Source organism: Rana temporaria, chromosome 2 (genome assembly GCF_905171775.1).
Source record: "Rana temporaria chromosome 2, aRanTem1.1, whole genome shotgun sequence".
In the NCBI taxonomy this organism is placed as follows: Eukaryota; Metazoa; Chordata; class Amphibia; order Anura; family Ranidae; genus Rana; species Rana temporaria.
This window is the reverse complement of record NC_053490.1, coordinates 123554760-123570954: the sequence shown is the minus strand read 5'-3', so window position 1 is coordinate 123570954 and position 16195 is coordinate 123554760. Positions and strand designations below refer to the sequence as shown.

The 16195-nt window shown below is 45.4% G+C and overlaps 1 protein-coding gene across 1 annotated transcript in view; it reads left to right on the top strand.

The window, feature by feature from the left end:
* The first annotated feature begins 3604 nt into the window (after positions 1-3604).
* Positions 3605-16195, top strand: part of MBD6 (methyl-CpG binding domain protein 6) — a 98915-nt gene continuing 86324 nt past the window's right edge. Inside the window, exon 1 of the mRNA XM_040340914.1 lies at positions 3605-4502. The gene's annotated coding sequence lies outside the window, so the exon portion shown is untranslated. The remainder of the gene's footprint in view (positions 4503-16195) is intronic.

Genomic DNA, 16195 nt, shown 5'->3' with positions numbered 1-16195 from the left:
GTGGTGGAAGGAAGAGTCAGTGAATCCACTCTTCCGACTTGATCCAGAGGAAGGCAAAAAAACCCTGACCAAGCTATGCCAATGTGCTGGGCAGGGAAAAAAATTCCTTCCTGATCCCTAAAGGCGATCGGTACAAACCCTGGATCAAGTGATTATTGATTATGAGGGAATGGAGGTGAGAGATATCTCTGTTACTGGGGGTGTATCAGGAGGGTGTACCAAGATGGCCGCCGACACAGGTAAAAAACCCAGGCAGGGGGGCTATCTGCTGGGTGGAATTAATACCAGAGAGGCAGCTGGTATGATTAAGTAGAGTTTGGAGGTGGATGAGGTCTTCCAGGGGTGAGGGGGGGGGGGGGTGAGCATTAAGTTCAATGCTTCCCGAGCATGCGTCGACTTGATTCTGAGAATGCGTGGATTTTTGACCAGTGGATTTCCCCACAGACGATCGTTTTTTTCTATCGGTTTTTTAACCATACGGAAATTTTAAAACAGGTTCTATTTTTTTTCACCGATGGGAAAAAAACTGATGGGGCCCACACACGATCGGTTCGTCCGATGAAAATGGTCAATCGGTCCGAAGTCCGGCCCGCAGGCCAAATGCGGCCTCCCTGTTGATTTAATATGGCCCCCCTGGGGAATTGGATATATATTGTTTGTGGCCCCTAGGGCCACAAAAGATGTATACTGTATTTATCGGCGCTGCCTTGGAGGGGACAGGGAGGGGGCAGGACAAGTGCCGTCAGATTGGAGAATCTCCTGTTTACTCAGCAGCGTCTGTATTGGAAGTCGCGTTTCCTGGGATGCCATTGGACTGTCTATCTTGTATTAAAGAGGCCACAGAGTAAACAAGAGATTCTCCTGTTTGTAATCTGCCGACACTTGTCCCGCCCCCCTCCCTCTGCCCTCCGAGGTTGCAGATGGGCATCGATCAGGCTGCACTGATGGAAATGGTAAGGCTGCATTCATGGCACATGTGAGGCTTTATTGGTTGCAATGGTAAGGCTGCATTGGTTACAATGGTAAGGTTGCATTGATTGCAATGGTAAGGCTGCATTCATGGCACATGTAAGGTTGCATTCATGGCACACGTGAGGCTGCATTTATGGCACATGTGAGGCTGCATTTATGGCACATGTGAGGCTGCATTGGTTGCAATGGTAAGGCTGCATTGGTTGCAATGGTAAGACTGCATTCATGGCAATGGTAAGGCTGCATTCATGGCAATGGTAAGCCGTGCGTGTTCTACACCAATAAATACGGTATATCCAAATAATACGCCCAAGCTCATCTCTTCACCACACACAGCCGCAGTGTATTAGTGCTCAGACGAACACACTTAGACTGAATTTTAATGGTTCAAAGAATGTCAGGCAAAATAGTAGGCCCTCACGCATGTTCACTTCATCAAATCTGGCCCTCTTTGAAAAAAGTTTGGACACCCCTGACCTAGAAGAATTAGGCCTGGTTCACACTGGTATGATTTGAGATGCGATTTGAGATGTCAAATCGCATCTCAAATCAGCGGCATTTGCACCTTCCTAATCGGTGCGATGCCGCATCTGCGGCGCTGCACCGATTTAAAAAATACAGATTTTTATCGCAGCACGCAGCATTGCTGTGTGAGTGGGACACATACAGTAGGAAACAATAGCTTCCTGTGTGTTCATGTGATGACAGACGGTGTAAACCGTCTGTCACCACATGCGGTGTGAATTCACCCTTAAGGCTAATTTACACTTGCTTTAAAACAAGGCTTCGGACACGCTTTATTAAAGCTCTCTGAACGCTAGTCAAAGCTTCTGTCACTAAATAAAATGGTTAGCTTACAGTCCTGTTTACACCTTGCTTTTGCTTGGTGCTTCGATGAGGCTTTGGGTGGCTTCGATGGGGCTTCATGCGAGCTTTGCCATAGACTTCTATGGAGGTTTTGAAGATGCTCTGAGGCACCACTAAAGCTACATGGGGTAAAATTTTTGAAGTGAAGCCGAAGCAAAGCAAAGCAAAAGCAAGGTGTAAACAGGACGGTAAGCTAACCATTTTATTTTTTGTGACAGGAACTTTGACTGGCGTTCAGAGAGCTTTAACAAAGCGTGTCCGAAGCCTTGTTGAAACCAAAGCAAGTGTAAATGAGCCCTTAGAGCTAGTTTACACTTGCTTTAAAACATGACTTCGGACAGGCTTTGTTAAAGCTCTCTGAATGCCAGTCAAAGCTCCTGTCACTAAATAAAATGGTTAGCTTAGACCCCTTTCACACTGAGGAGTTTTTCAGGCGATTTAGCGCTTAAAATAGCACCTAAATACCGCCTGAAAAACTTCTGCCCTGCAGTCTCAGTGTGAAAGCCCGAGTGCTTTCACAATGAGGAGATGCGCTGGCAGGACTACTCCAAAAGTCCTGCCAGCATCATCTTTGGAGCGGTGTGTTTACCGCTCCTTCCCATTGAAAACAATGGGACACTGCGGTAATACCCTATTAACCCATTTTCAGACGCTAGCGGGGGTTAAAGTGGCACCGCTAGTGCCCAAATACCGCGGCAATTCCAATGGAATAGCGCCGCTATACCGCCACCGCACCTCCCGCCCCGGTGTGAAAGGGGCCTTACAGTCCTGTTTACACCTTTTTTTTGCTTGGTGCTTCAATGAGGCTTTGGTGGGGCTTCGATGATGCTTTGGTGGAGCTTTGATGAGGCAAAAGTCTGATGTGAGCTTTTGAACGGAAATTCCGACCGTGTGTATGCTCCATCGGACTTTTGCTGTCAGAATTTCCGCCAACAAAAGATTGAGAGCTGGTTCTCAAATTTTGGGAAAATCTGATCGTCTGTAGCAATTCCGACATGCTCGGAAACAATTTGATGCATGCTCGGAAGCATTAAACGTAATTTTCTCGGCTCGTCGTAGTGTTGTACGTCACCGCGTTCTTGACAGACGAAGGTTCCAAGAATTTTGTATGCAAGCCAAGCTTGAGTGGAATTCCGTTGGAAAAAACATCCAAGGTTTTTCCAACGGAAAATCCGATCGCGTGTACGCGGCATTAGGGTTCAAACAGGTGGTAGGGAGACAGTATAATACCTCCTCACCACACGTCAAATGCTCTCCTCAGACAGCAAAGCAGGTGTAAACGAGCCCTTAGAGAGCACCGAAGCTAAGCCGGCAAAAAAAAAAGCCAGACGTTTAGCATTTTCAGAAGTAAAGTAATGGCAGTGTCCATGTATTTTTTGTGACAGTGTCCTGTACCAGGACACTGCAGCTGATACGAAGGCCAATTGAGGTTTGATGTTTTTTGGCCACTCATTGTAGCAGAAAATGCCTGTTTCTGGTAACCGTGCACAAAACTGGCATATATTTTATTTATTTATTTTCACTTCTTATTGAATTCCATCTTTGTGAGGCCAGTAAGAATAAAATATTATATCAATGGTTTGTTTTTTATTTGCCATATTTCATTATTTGTGCTCAGCAGTGGCAGGCACCTCTCCCCCCTCCATGTGTCTCTGTGACAGGAATGATGGATCAGATCTGTGACTAGGCTCCTCATAAAGCCCGCACAGCCCGCGCTGCTCCATGTTTGGTTGGCTCCAGCTCTGAGCAGACGTTCTCCCGCCTGTCACTCCCCTCATGTATCATACATGTTCTTCGTGCAACGAACCCTACACACTTGTAAAACATGCCTATGTAACCAGCCATCTTGTGAACGCTCAGCTCCATGCAAACCAGGCGCGGGAGCAGACGGGCTCGGAAAACATTCGCGAAACGGCTTAAAGATCCCGAAAAATCGCAACATCACCACACGGCTGTTATTTTATTGCCTCGCACAGACGCCTTGGAGGGGGGGCAGCCAAAAGCCGTTGCGAAACGGCGACGTATCTGCTTGCCCATAACCAAGATGGCCGCCGCGCTGTCATCTCGGCTCCCGTAGCGCAGGCTTGTGCAATGTGGGCACGGAATCCCCAGGGCTGCCCGACGGCGCATGCGCAACAGGAAACTCCATGATCTGGCTCTGGAGCCCAGGGAAGGAAAACAGCCACTGAGAAGAGAGAGGGCAGGGGGAGCTGGGAAATCTACTAGCAAGCACAGGCCTGAGCCAGCTAAGTGCACAAGCTGACCACTTATCTTCTCAGGTAAAAGGGACCCCCGGGTGCCCCTCACACAGGTTCCCTGGGCACTCGCTGGTCAAGCGTTGTCCTTATGCATCCAGACACAGAGCAGAAGACAAGAGCAACCCCCCACTGCCTGCCCAGAGGAGCCTAAGGAGGGGCAGCTGCTGCTGCAAGAACAACAACAACAACAACATCCAAAAAACAAAACAATAACAAGAATGAAAGGGAAGCAATAAAACAGGGGCAGGCTTTATTGCTCTTTGTCTTTTCATTTATTTACCTTCCTGCCACAAAAGGCCTGCGAGGAAGGGGGCAGCTGCTGCTTGTGCTGGAGGGACATCCCTGCCCTGGGAAGCCTGGCCTGTCATCACTTCACTTGCCACCAACAAACTTCATCTGCTGGAGGTAAGTCTGCACCCTGCCCTGCACACAGCCACCTCTATCCACATGGCATGGCCTGTGTGTCTGTGTGATAGCAGCTGGTGTCTGTCTGTAACACACATGACAAGATCATGTCACATCTCCAGGTGTTGGGGGGAGGGTGACATATGAAGTACCCTGCTTGGGTCCTCTGCATCTGTGTCTGCCTACTAACATTTACTAAGGGGGATCAGCGGCTCCAAACACATCGCAGTGTGTGTCTGTTGTGTACACAAGGCATGCACAATTGTTGTATTGTATGTATTACAGTTGTATATTCACATCAAGAGCTTACAATCCAAAGCTGGCTGTATGCTATGCAACTCACTTGTACCATGTTCTTTAGATGTACCCAGTATGTCATGCCAAGGGTCTGCCTTTAGATGATGGCGATTGTATGATCTGATTGTATTGTGTATGGGCAGATATTAAACCCAAAAGCAAACATTTATTAGATTGCAGCTTTCCAATTCTTAGATGCGGTGGCTGTGTTTTGTTTTCTTTTTTTGTGTGTTTATTTTTATCTGGTGATCCAGCCAGTAAGTCTGTTGTTTTTGCTCTCCTGCAAATGTAACAGCTAGTACTCGTTCACATTGGAGCGACCTGTTGTGCGATTTGACCTGCCACTGCAAAGTCGTCGTCGCCGCACCAGTTTGAACATCAGTGCGACTTGACATGCGATTTGTCCCGTCAAGTCACATCCTGTTGTCTTCAATGGCCATATTCAAATCGGTGCAACGCTGACTTTGAGGTGCTGCATCTATTTGAAAAAGTAGTTCACTACTTTTGGCGATTTTTGGGTGCGACCTGTCATGAGATATGATCTGTCAAGTCACACCTTGTTGTCGGCAATGGCCATGTTCAAATCGATGCAATGCTGACTTTGCAGCGTTGCACCCATTTGAAAAAGTAGTTTCTGCGCTACTTTTGGCGATTTTGGGTGCGACTTGCATAGACAGCTGTACATGAAGCCGCACAGATGTCTTCCAAGTTGCACTGACATGCAGCTTTGAAATCATGCAATTTCAGATGAAGTCGCACAATTTTCAAAGCGGCATTGAGCTTAGGTTCATATTGATGCGATTTGGCATGGGCTGACTTTGCGTCGCCACACCGATTCCCAAAAGTAGTTTCTGTACTACTTTTGGTGACTTCGGGGTGCGATTTGTATAGACATCTGTGCAGCAACCCGCACAGATGTCTCTGAAATCGCCCCCCGAAGTCGGACTGAAATGCGGTATGAAATTGTGCGAGTTCAGATTTCTATCCCGCTGTCAGTGTCAACGAGGACTTGGCACCCTTTCACACCGATCGGGTTTTCCTCACAAAATCGGAAGATAAATGCATGACCGATGTAAGGCTGCACACCGGTCAGTTGCATTTTTAAAAGTCCGGCATGCTGCATTTTTGGTGCATGTGTTGTGTTGTAAAAAAAAAAAAACAAGAACGCACCTCCCCATTTAAATGAATAGAAAACGTATCAAAGGGGCACCGGTAGTTGCCTTTTTGGTGTGTTTTTTGAAAGACATTTTATTTATTTTTTCACAAGATGCGGGCTGATGTCAGGCAACCAATAAACATGACAAAACGCATATGTGTTTTTAGTACGGAGCAATGTGGAAGCAGCCTTAGAGGAATGATACAAACCAATTGCCACTGGTAAGGGTGCTTACAATGGTCAGCTTTTCTTTATTTAAAGTGGTTGTAAGCTTTCAAATCTACCCAGTGAAGTGACTGGCCTCAGGTGATACACAGATGAAGCAAATCCTCCTACATAAGTTATACCTGCTTATCTGCAGTCTTCTTTTAGCTACATTTGTTCAAAATTCATAATTTATCAAGGTGGTTTGCGAGTTCAGAAAAAAGGGTGTGTGTGTGTGTGAGAGAGAGAGAGAGAGAGAGAGAGCGAGCTCTGAAAGCTGATTGGAGGGACACGCCCCCATCCACACAGGAACAGAACTGAGGCTGTCAATCACGGGCTGTGTGCTGGAGATCCCTGCCTTGTCTTGGTTTTCAGGAAAACTTGTCAGAAGTGATTCATGCTGATAGCAGAGGAACAAAGTAGCAGACAGAAATGGTACTTGGTGCTGTGGATTGAGACAAGTGCACCCTATAGGGGTATGCTTTCTTCATGATTCATGTCTGAGGTTTTACAACCCCTTAACTGATTATAAAGTGTGAGCTGGAGTTTGGCTTCAACTTGTTTAGTGTATCTAAATCTGCTAGTACTTCTAGCACTGTCCTCCCCCCTCATTCTGCAGTGCTGCTATCCAAAGGTATCTCTGTTTCTCCTTCATCCAGAGTGGTGTCTGTCTAATACAGGAGAGGTGTTGCTGGCCGGAACATCAGGTGAAAACAAATGCAGCCACCACATCTAGTGATCGGTAAGCTGCAATATATTCTATTTTTGGTTTTGGATTTAATACCGCTTTAAAGTGGAACTAAACTGAAAGGAATACTCGGCACCTCATTCCAGTAAGGTTAAATTCCTCGCTGGCCACTGTCATCTTCTCCCTGGCTGTTTCCAGGTCCTGGGTATTTGGTCTCTTGATTGGCGGCATGTGGTGGAATTACATCATCCCGCGCATTCACAGAGGAGTCCATCATCCTTGCACAGCCGGAGAATGCACACTGAGCTGCGCATGCACAGGTCAGTGTCCATTCAATAGAAGACTGTGAGCAGGCAGGTAAGTGTTCTTGCAGAAGAGACTTTGCATGTCTTTAATGCAATAAACAGCTCCCTGCTGGCTGTTTTTTATTGGTTATCTTTAGATTTCTATCTCACATGCATACAAAGACAGACAAGGGCCAGTTATCCTATCATCAATATTTGGTACCAAAGACATGCTCATATTAAAACTGTATGTTAACCCAAAATTCTGTTTTATGTATAGGATTGCCCCTTTTAAAGTTCCGTTGCATAATCTTTCATAACTTTTCATTTGCTGTTGAATTTTACCTCTTCATCCTGTGATCAGCACAGGTAGTGTAGATAAGGTGACAACTCTCACATGCTGCCATTCAATACAGCAATGGTGTTGTCACCTTTTATATGTGCATTCCTGCTGCAGGCTTCTGTTCTTATATTGGTGGAAAATGCACAGTAGTGACATCATTCACAAAGATGTGGAATAGAAGTGCAGAGTAGCGACATCATTAATTCAAATGGGAAATAGTAGTAAGGAAAAGTGACATCGTTCACACAGATGTGGAATAGCAGTGTAGAGAAGTGACATCATTATTATGTGGAATAGACGTGCGGTGACACCATTAAAGGGTATATAAAATAATATATATATATTATATATTTTTTTTAAATAACAAACATGTTATACTTGCCTCCACTGTGCAGCTCGTTTTGCACAGAGTGGCCCCTATCCTCGTCTTCTGGGGTCCCTCGACCGCTGTCTCGGCTCCCCTTTGCTAGAACTCATCGCCTTCATGCGAGCAAGCTCGCATGGTGATGAGTTCTTGCGGGCGCGCTCCTGTAATACAGCCAGCTACCATAGCCGCTCACTGTTTAACTCGGCCCCGCCCCCCGGTGCGCCACATCACTGTATGCGATTGACAGCAGCGCCAGCCAATGGCTGCGCTGCTTTTAATCAACCAATTAATGAGCCGAGAAGCCTGCACGTTCACGGCGCGGGACTTTCGAAGGGTCAGGTAAGTAAACGGGCTCGGGGGAGGGGTCACTAATGCTGAGATGTTTTTCCACCTTAATGCATAGAATGCATTAAGGTGAAATTTACTTTTACCTTTACAACCCCTTTAATATGGGGAATAGCAGTGCAGAGTAGTGACATCATTAATATGGGGAATAGCAGTGCAGAGTAGTGACATCATTAATATGGGGAATAGCAGTGCAGAGTAGTGACATCATTAATATGGGGAATAGCAGTGCAGAGTAGTGACATCATTAATATGGGGAATAGCAGTGCAAAGTAGTGACATCATTAATATGGGGAATAGCAGTGCAGAGTAGTGACATCATTAATATGGGGAATAGCAGTGCAGAGTAGTGACATCATTAATATGGGGAATAGCAGTGCAAAGTAGTGACATCATTAATATGGGGAATAGCAGTGCAGAGTAGTGACATCATTAATATGGGGAATAGCAGTGCAAAGTAGTGACATCATTAATATGGGGAATAGCAGTGCAGAGTAGTGACATCATTAATATGGGAAATAGCAGTGTAGAATAGTGACATCATTAATATGGGCAATAGATGTGCAAAGTAGTGACATCATTAATATGGGCAATAGATGTGCAAAGTAGTGACATCATTAATATGGGGAATAGCAGTGCAGAGTAGTGACATCATTAATATGGGGAATAGCAGTGCAGAGTAGTGACATCATTAATATGGGGAATAGCAGTGCAGAGTAGTGACATCATTAATATGGGGAATAGCAGTGCAGAGTAGTGACATCATTAATATGGGCAATTGATGTGCAGAGTAGTGACATCATTAATAGAAATGGGGAAATAGTAGCGCAGAGAAGTGACATCAGTAAAGTATAACTAATGGCTTTTTTTTTCTTTTTAGTTTTAAATAGAGGGGAGATGGATTAGAACACCTTTTAGATTTTATTGCTGTCTGCATCCCTGTTCGAGAAATTTACCCTCTCTATTTGTCCTGTGTACCATTATCATTGAAAGTGAAAGTAAAATGAGTTTTGGGTTGTCTCCAGAAAAGTAATAGGGAAATGTTCAAAAGGGGACACTAGTTCTGGTGACCTGGGGGGTCCCTAAGTCCCCTTTCACACTGACACACTTTTCAGGCGGTTTAGCACTAAAAATATCGCTGCTATACCGCCTGAAAAAAATCGTGCCCTGCAGTCTTCAGTGTGAAAGCCCGAAGGCTTTCCCACTGAAGCGGTGCGCTAGCAGGACCGCTCCAAAAGTCCTGCTAGCCGCATATTTGGAGCAGTATAGGAGCGGGGTGTGTACCGCTCCTGCACTGCTCCTTCCCATTGAAATCAATGGGAAACCGCGGAAATACGCCTCTGCAGAGGCGCTTTGCCGGCGATATTAACCCTTTTTCGGCCACTAGCGAGGGTTAAAATCGCACTGCTAGGGGCCGAATATCGCGGTAAATACGGCGGTATATCGGCGCCGATATACCGCCACCGCACCTCCACTGCCCCGTGTAAAAGGGGCCTAAGAGATTCTGTTAATTTGCAGAGATTTCCTCTCACTTTCTGTTTGGCTATGGGACATGAAGTGAAGAGAAATCTCCCCAAAAGGATAAAGATGTCAAAAATAAACCTTACTGGGGTTATAACTCTCCCCTACTCTATCTGAAATGGAAAACAAAGTTGTGCCTGTAGTTCTACTTTTAATATAGCAGTGATGAGACGTGACATCATTTAATAGAAATGGGAAATAGTAGTGCAGAGAAGTGACATCATTAAGACAGATGGGAAATTATATAATTTGCGCACATACAGAATAAGCATACAGAGTAGTGACATCATTGACACAGATGTGGAATAGGAGTACAGAGTAGTGACGACATTGACACAGATGTGGAATAGGAGTACAGAGTAGTGACGACATTGACACAGATGTGGAATAGGAGTACAGAGTAGTGACATCATTGACACAGATGTGAAATAGGAGTACAGAGTAGTGACATCATTGACACAGAAGTGGAATAGGAGTACAGAGTAGTGACGACATTGACACAGATGTGGAATAGGAGTACAGAGTAGTGACATCATTGACACAGATGTGGAATAGGAGTACAGAGTAGGGACATCATTGACACATATGTGGAATAGGAGTACAGAGTAGTGACATCATTGACAGATGTGGAATAGGAGTACAGAGTAGTGACATCATTGACAGATGTGGAATAGGAGTACAGAGTAGTGACATCATTGACAGATGTGGAATAGGAGTACAGAGTAGGGACGTATATTGCAAAGAGTTGCTGCCTGCCAGTGCACAGGATTCTGAGATTGGGAGCAGTCATGTAATCATTGGAGTGAGGATAAAAGGATATCTAAATGCAGTCCTTCAATGTGGTGGCTGAATTGGTTTCCTTTTTTAAAGCGAAGTTCCACCCAAAAATTGAACTTTCACTTATCCAGGGGTACGTTTTTAGGAGATACGTTTAGAAGCATTCGAATTGGTCGGCGCCATCCAATCAGAACCTGTGTAGCCAGCCCGTCCCGTCACTGCAGGTGAACAGGAGAAAAAGCCACAGGGATTTCAAACCCCCGGACGGTACAGCGGCGATACAATCTGTCAGTGCGGGGAACGCCAGACTCCAGGTTAGCGGCACCGGGTGCAATGGGAAGGGGGGCCGAGTGTAAGTTCACCTTACAGATAAGGTGAATTTACACTTTAAGAGCATTGTACACAATTCTCTTGTCTCGTTTTTCCGAAACACATTTTGATCATTTTGATTATTATACTGAATGTGGCAGAATACATGTTTTCACGTTTGCTTTGTGTACTTGATATCTTTCTTTGTAAGGGCTCTTTCACACGGACGTGTCCGTGTACGGACTTCGCTTTGCTCAGGAGGGATCGCTCCGTTGACCCCGCTAAGCAGGCAGATGACGGCTCCATCTCTGCACACTGTGCAGGGACCGACCTGTCAGACCGCTGCTCTCCTCTATGGGGGATCGGATGAAAACGGACCGCCTGTCTGTTTTTATCAGATCCGATCTGCCAGATGGATGAAAAATAGGGTCCATTCAGTCATGGAGCTGCGGTTTGGCCCATTCTCCTCTCTCTCCTGATTGGTTAACTGACTTTAACAGCAGCGGGAACCAATAGCACCGCTGCTGCATCTCAGCCAATCAGGAGGCAGCGTCCCGGATAGCCGAGGCTCTCGTGGACATCGCTGGACAGAGATGGGGCTTGGTTAAAATTAGGGGGGCTGCTGCACACAAGGCTTTTTATCTTAATGCATTAAGATAGAAAACCTTCTGACTTTACAACCACTTTGATTTTACCTATCCTTTTGACAGTATGCTGCTATATGTCAGGCCTTCTAGACCAAGGTTCCATGGGATCCTTGGGCTCCTCCAGACGTTGCCAGGGGGAGGGTGAGGAATGACAGATTTGTCTCTCGCCTACAATGACCACCAAGGAGACATTAAAAAAAAATAATTAAAGGGGCTTTTCTCCATTGACCGCCAATGTGAGGGGACGCTTTTGCATTGAAGGCTAAGGAGACACAATTTTCTGTGCCTTTCTGACCATTAGTAGGGCTCATGAACATGGACACAAAAAACACGTGACAATAAAAATAGTGGGGGAAAAAAACAAAAAACGGGGTGGGAACCACCTGAATCCACACCAGATCCTTTGGTCTGGTATGGAATTTGATTGGAACACCCATGTCAACATAAATAAAACATGGTGTGGGGTCCCCCCCAAAATCCATAGGAAGGGGGGGAGTCAGCACCTTGCTATTCACTGGTTAAGGATGCTGGTGGCCCGGCTTCTTAATGGCACAGCTACTAAATGTAGCTTACATACTAGGCTAAATGGCATTAAAAAAAACCTGCTAAAACATTTGCGTTTTTTGTCCAGAGTTTCTAAAGCAGTTTTTAGCTTTCTGGTGTGTGTGAAGCCTTAGTCATAAAAGATATGTGGTTGCTGTTGAGGCCCTCCTGAAATTGTTAGTTGACTGGCTATTTTGCTGGCCCTCTGGCCTTAATACTTTGAGTCACTGGGCACATATATGCAGACCTGAAATATTAATTCCTATGCTATGCATACTAGCTCCAAGTTAGTGATTCCGAATATTGAAGCCAGAAGAGTAGCACCGTGTCCAGGCAGTGAGTATTTTTGGATGACAGGGTTCTCATTTGCAGCTTTTACATTTCACGATAGGATTTTGGTTAAGTGATTGTAAACAATCACTGTGTAAAACAACCCATTCAGTTTAAAATAAAAATGAAAGGCAAAACATATGTGTATAGATAGAGAAAAAAAAAAAACACACGTTTTTTTGTACTTACAGTTTTGGTGTCTTGCGCGGCGTCCATCGGCGGCCTCGTCGGGTCCGGCGTACGTCTGCGGCTTCGGGTGTCCTCTTCGTCGGGTCTGGCGTCCGTCTGCGACTTCGGGTGTCCTCTTCGTTGAGTCCGGCGTCCTTCTGCGGCGTCCTCCCCGCTCGTTTCCCGCGCCGAGTTTGAATACTGCGCCAACATATACAGAGCGCAGTACACTCGTGTATTGTCGGCAATGCTCGGCTACTCTCGCGCTGACGTCCAGGACGTCAGCACGGGAGGAGCCGAGACTGTCTGACAATACACGAGTGTATTGCGCTCGGTATATGTCGGCGCAGTATTCAAACTCGGCGCGGGAAAGCGGGTATCGGCGTATACCGCGCACCCACGATTTTGCCCTGATTTTCAGGGCAAAAAAGTGCGCGGTATACGCCGATAAATACGGTAAATAACTTTTTTTCACTTTTTTATTATAAGTGATCACATTCCCTCTGTTCTCAGCTGCAAAGGTGCTGGTCGGAGGAGAAGCAACAGTACACTGAGCTTCCCAGTGATAGGCCATGCAGGGGGGTGTGTTCCGGACAAGTCTGATCATTGGAGGAGAGCACACTGAGTTCCTAGCACAGCTAGAGAACTGACCACAGTGTGCTTAGTTTTTGATAGGAAAGCAGAGGGATTCGCAGGAGATTTCACACAAAGAAAGCACTACTTATGCCCCGTACACACGATCAGAAATTCTGACAGCAAAAGTCCGATGTGAGCTTTTGAACGGAAATTCTGACCGTGTGTAGGCTCCATCGAACGTTTTGCTGTTGGAATTTCCACCAAGAAAAGATTGAGAGCTGGTTCTTAAATTTTCAGACGGAAAAAAATTCCTGTCGGAAAATCCGATCGTCTGTAGCAATTCCAACGTGCAAAATTCTGACGCATGCTCGGAAGCATTGAACTTAATTTTCTCGGCTCTTCGTAGTGTACGTCACTGTTTGGAAGCCAAGCTTGAGCGGTATTCCATCGGAAAATCCGATCGTGTGTACGCGGCAAAAGAGAACAGGATACTTTCTCATACAAGTACATGGTACAGCAGAAGCATATCAGGAATCTAAAATGTTGGGGTAATAAACAGTTTGCAGAGAAAAGTCTTGTGTAGTCACTTCTGGGCATTGGTTTTCATATAGTGTCTGAATCCTATTTCCATCCATCACAAAACATAAACACTGTGAGCGTGATCTGAAGTAAAGGCTGTCACAATGTGATTTCCAGGCAGCTCACTCATCAATTTCAGGGCAGTGAGGTTGAACCTTTTGTACAATTGTCCTTTTATCAGCCCCCTTATACCTACCGGTGCTGTTCATCCGCTGCCTACCTACCTTCTTGCTCGATTCATCAGCCCAACACCACACAGCCTTTCCTGTAAAAGTGGTGTAACAGTACTCATGGCAGATAGGAGTGGATGGTGCTTGGAAGACCTGAGGGGCAAGGCTTTTGTAGAAAAGGCTGTGCAGTTCTAGACAGGGTCAGCAAAGATAGCTGGACTGAGGGGAAAGGTAAGTCGTTGTGCAGTGGAAAGCATTCATGGGAGTGGGGAAATGTCCTGTCATTTCCTAGATACAGCTGTCTGAAAACCTTGATTGATCCCAGGTTCTCACTGACTGCAGGAATGAAATCATGCAAGTTCAGCTGAACTCCCATGATTTCATTCCCGCATGTCGGTTCCAGTTTCAGGGCGATTTCGGAGACATCTCTGCGGCTTTCTGCACAGATGTCAATGGAAATCTCACCCCGAAATTGCCAAAAGTGGTACAGAAACTACTTTTGGGAATTGACCTCAATGTAAACCAGGGCTAAAGTGCAGTGATACCAATAGATCAAAGTCTTTGCACTTTCTAATAATAGCCTTGCAGTTTTATGAATGAAATTAGTTGCTGCAGTTTGCAGCAGCTAATTCCATTCATAAAATAGTAGAGACAGGAAGTATCAAGCTGATGGACTAGAAGCATTGGTTTAAAAATACTGCTGTGCTTCAGGCACAAATTTTGCAGAGCATGTCATTTTCAAATGAACACATCACACTGACCTTCTGCTTTCCAGGTATATCGTTTGGATCCCCATTTCACACTGAGGTTAACATATATGTGAATTGGATGCGTTTTGAACCGCATCCAACTTGCATGACATGTGAACTGGCAGCATTCTCTATTGAGCTGGTTCACATATCTGTGGGCCAGCCGTGGTCCATTTTTAAAAAGAGTCCTGTGCATTTTTCAGTTCAGTCCAGGTGCGATTTCATGTAAAAATTTGCACATGAATTTCACTTGAACCAGTGAACAAAACTGCACTGGACTCTATTTAAAAGATGCAGAAAAGCCGCGGCTGGACATATGTGAACCGAGCCTTAAAGAAGTATTAACCACTTAACCCCCAGACCATATTGCTGCCCAAAGACCAGAGCACTTTTTGCGATTCGGGACTGCGTCGATTTAACTGACAATTGCGCGGTCGCTCCCAAACAAAATTGGCGTCCGTCCTTTTTTTCCCACAAATAGAGCTTTCTTTTGGTGGTATTTGATCACCTCTGCGGTTTTTATTTTTTGCGCTATAAACAAAAATAGAGCGACAATTTTGAAAAAAAATATCTTTTACTTTTTGCTGTAATAAATATGCCCCAAAAATATATATTAAAACATTTTTTTCCTCAGTTTTTAGGCCGATACGTATTCTTCTACATATTTTTCATGAAAAAAATCGCAATAAGCGTTTATTGATTGGTTTGTGCAAAAGTTATAGCGTTTACAAAATAGGGGGTATTTTTTTGTCTTTTTTTTTTTACTAGTAATGGCGGTGATCAGCGATTTTTTTTTTTTTTTTTTTTTTTTTTTTTTTTTTCGGTACTGCGACATTATGGCGGACACTTCAGACACTTTTGACACATTTTTGGGACCATTGGCATGTTTATAGCGATCAGTGCTATAAAAATGCAACTGGCAGTGAAGGGGTTAACACTAGGGGGCGGGGAAGGGGTTAAGTATGTTCCCTGGGTGTGTTCTTACTGTGGGGGGGGGGGGGTGGCCTCACTAGGGGAAATCACTGATCTTCTGTTCATACATTGTATAAACAGAGGATCAGCATTCCCCCCCCCCCCCTGACAGGACCGGGAGCTGTGTGTTTACACACACAGCTCCCGGTCCCTGCTCTGTAACGAGCAATCGCGGGTGCCCAGGCGGCGATCGCTATAGTGGCCTGCAAGAGAGCCAACGTAGAGCTACGGGCTCTCGCGCAGGGGAGCCAACCTGCCGCCGTAAAACGACGGCGGCAGGTCGGCAAGTAGTTAAACCTCAAACCAAAAATGTAATATATTGCAGCTTACAGTGATGGGGGAGTATTTGATCCCGTGCTGATTTTGTACATTTGCCCACTGACAAAGAAATGATTAGTCTATAAGGTTAATGGTAGGTTTATTTTAACAGTGAGAGACAGAATAACAAAAATATCCAGAACATGTATTTCACAAAAGTTATAAATTGATTCGCATTTTAATGAGTGAACTAAGTATTTGACCTCTTCGCAAAACATGACTTGGAGCCCTTTCACATCGAGCCACCCCGAGTGTCGGCGGTAAAACGGTGCTATTTTTAGCTGCACTTTACTGTTGGATTTGCGCCGCTTTTTGGCCGCTAGCGGGGCGGTTTTACCCCCGCTAGTGGG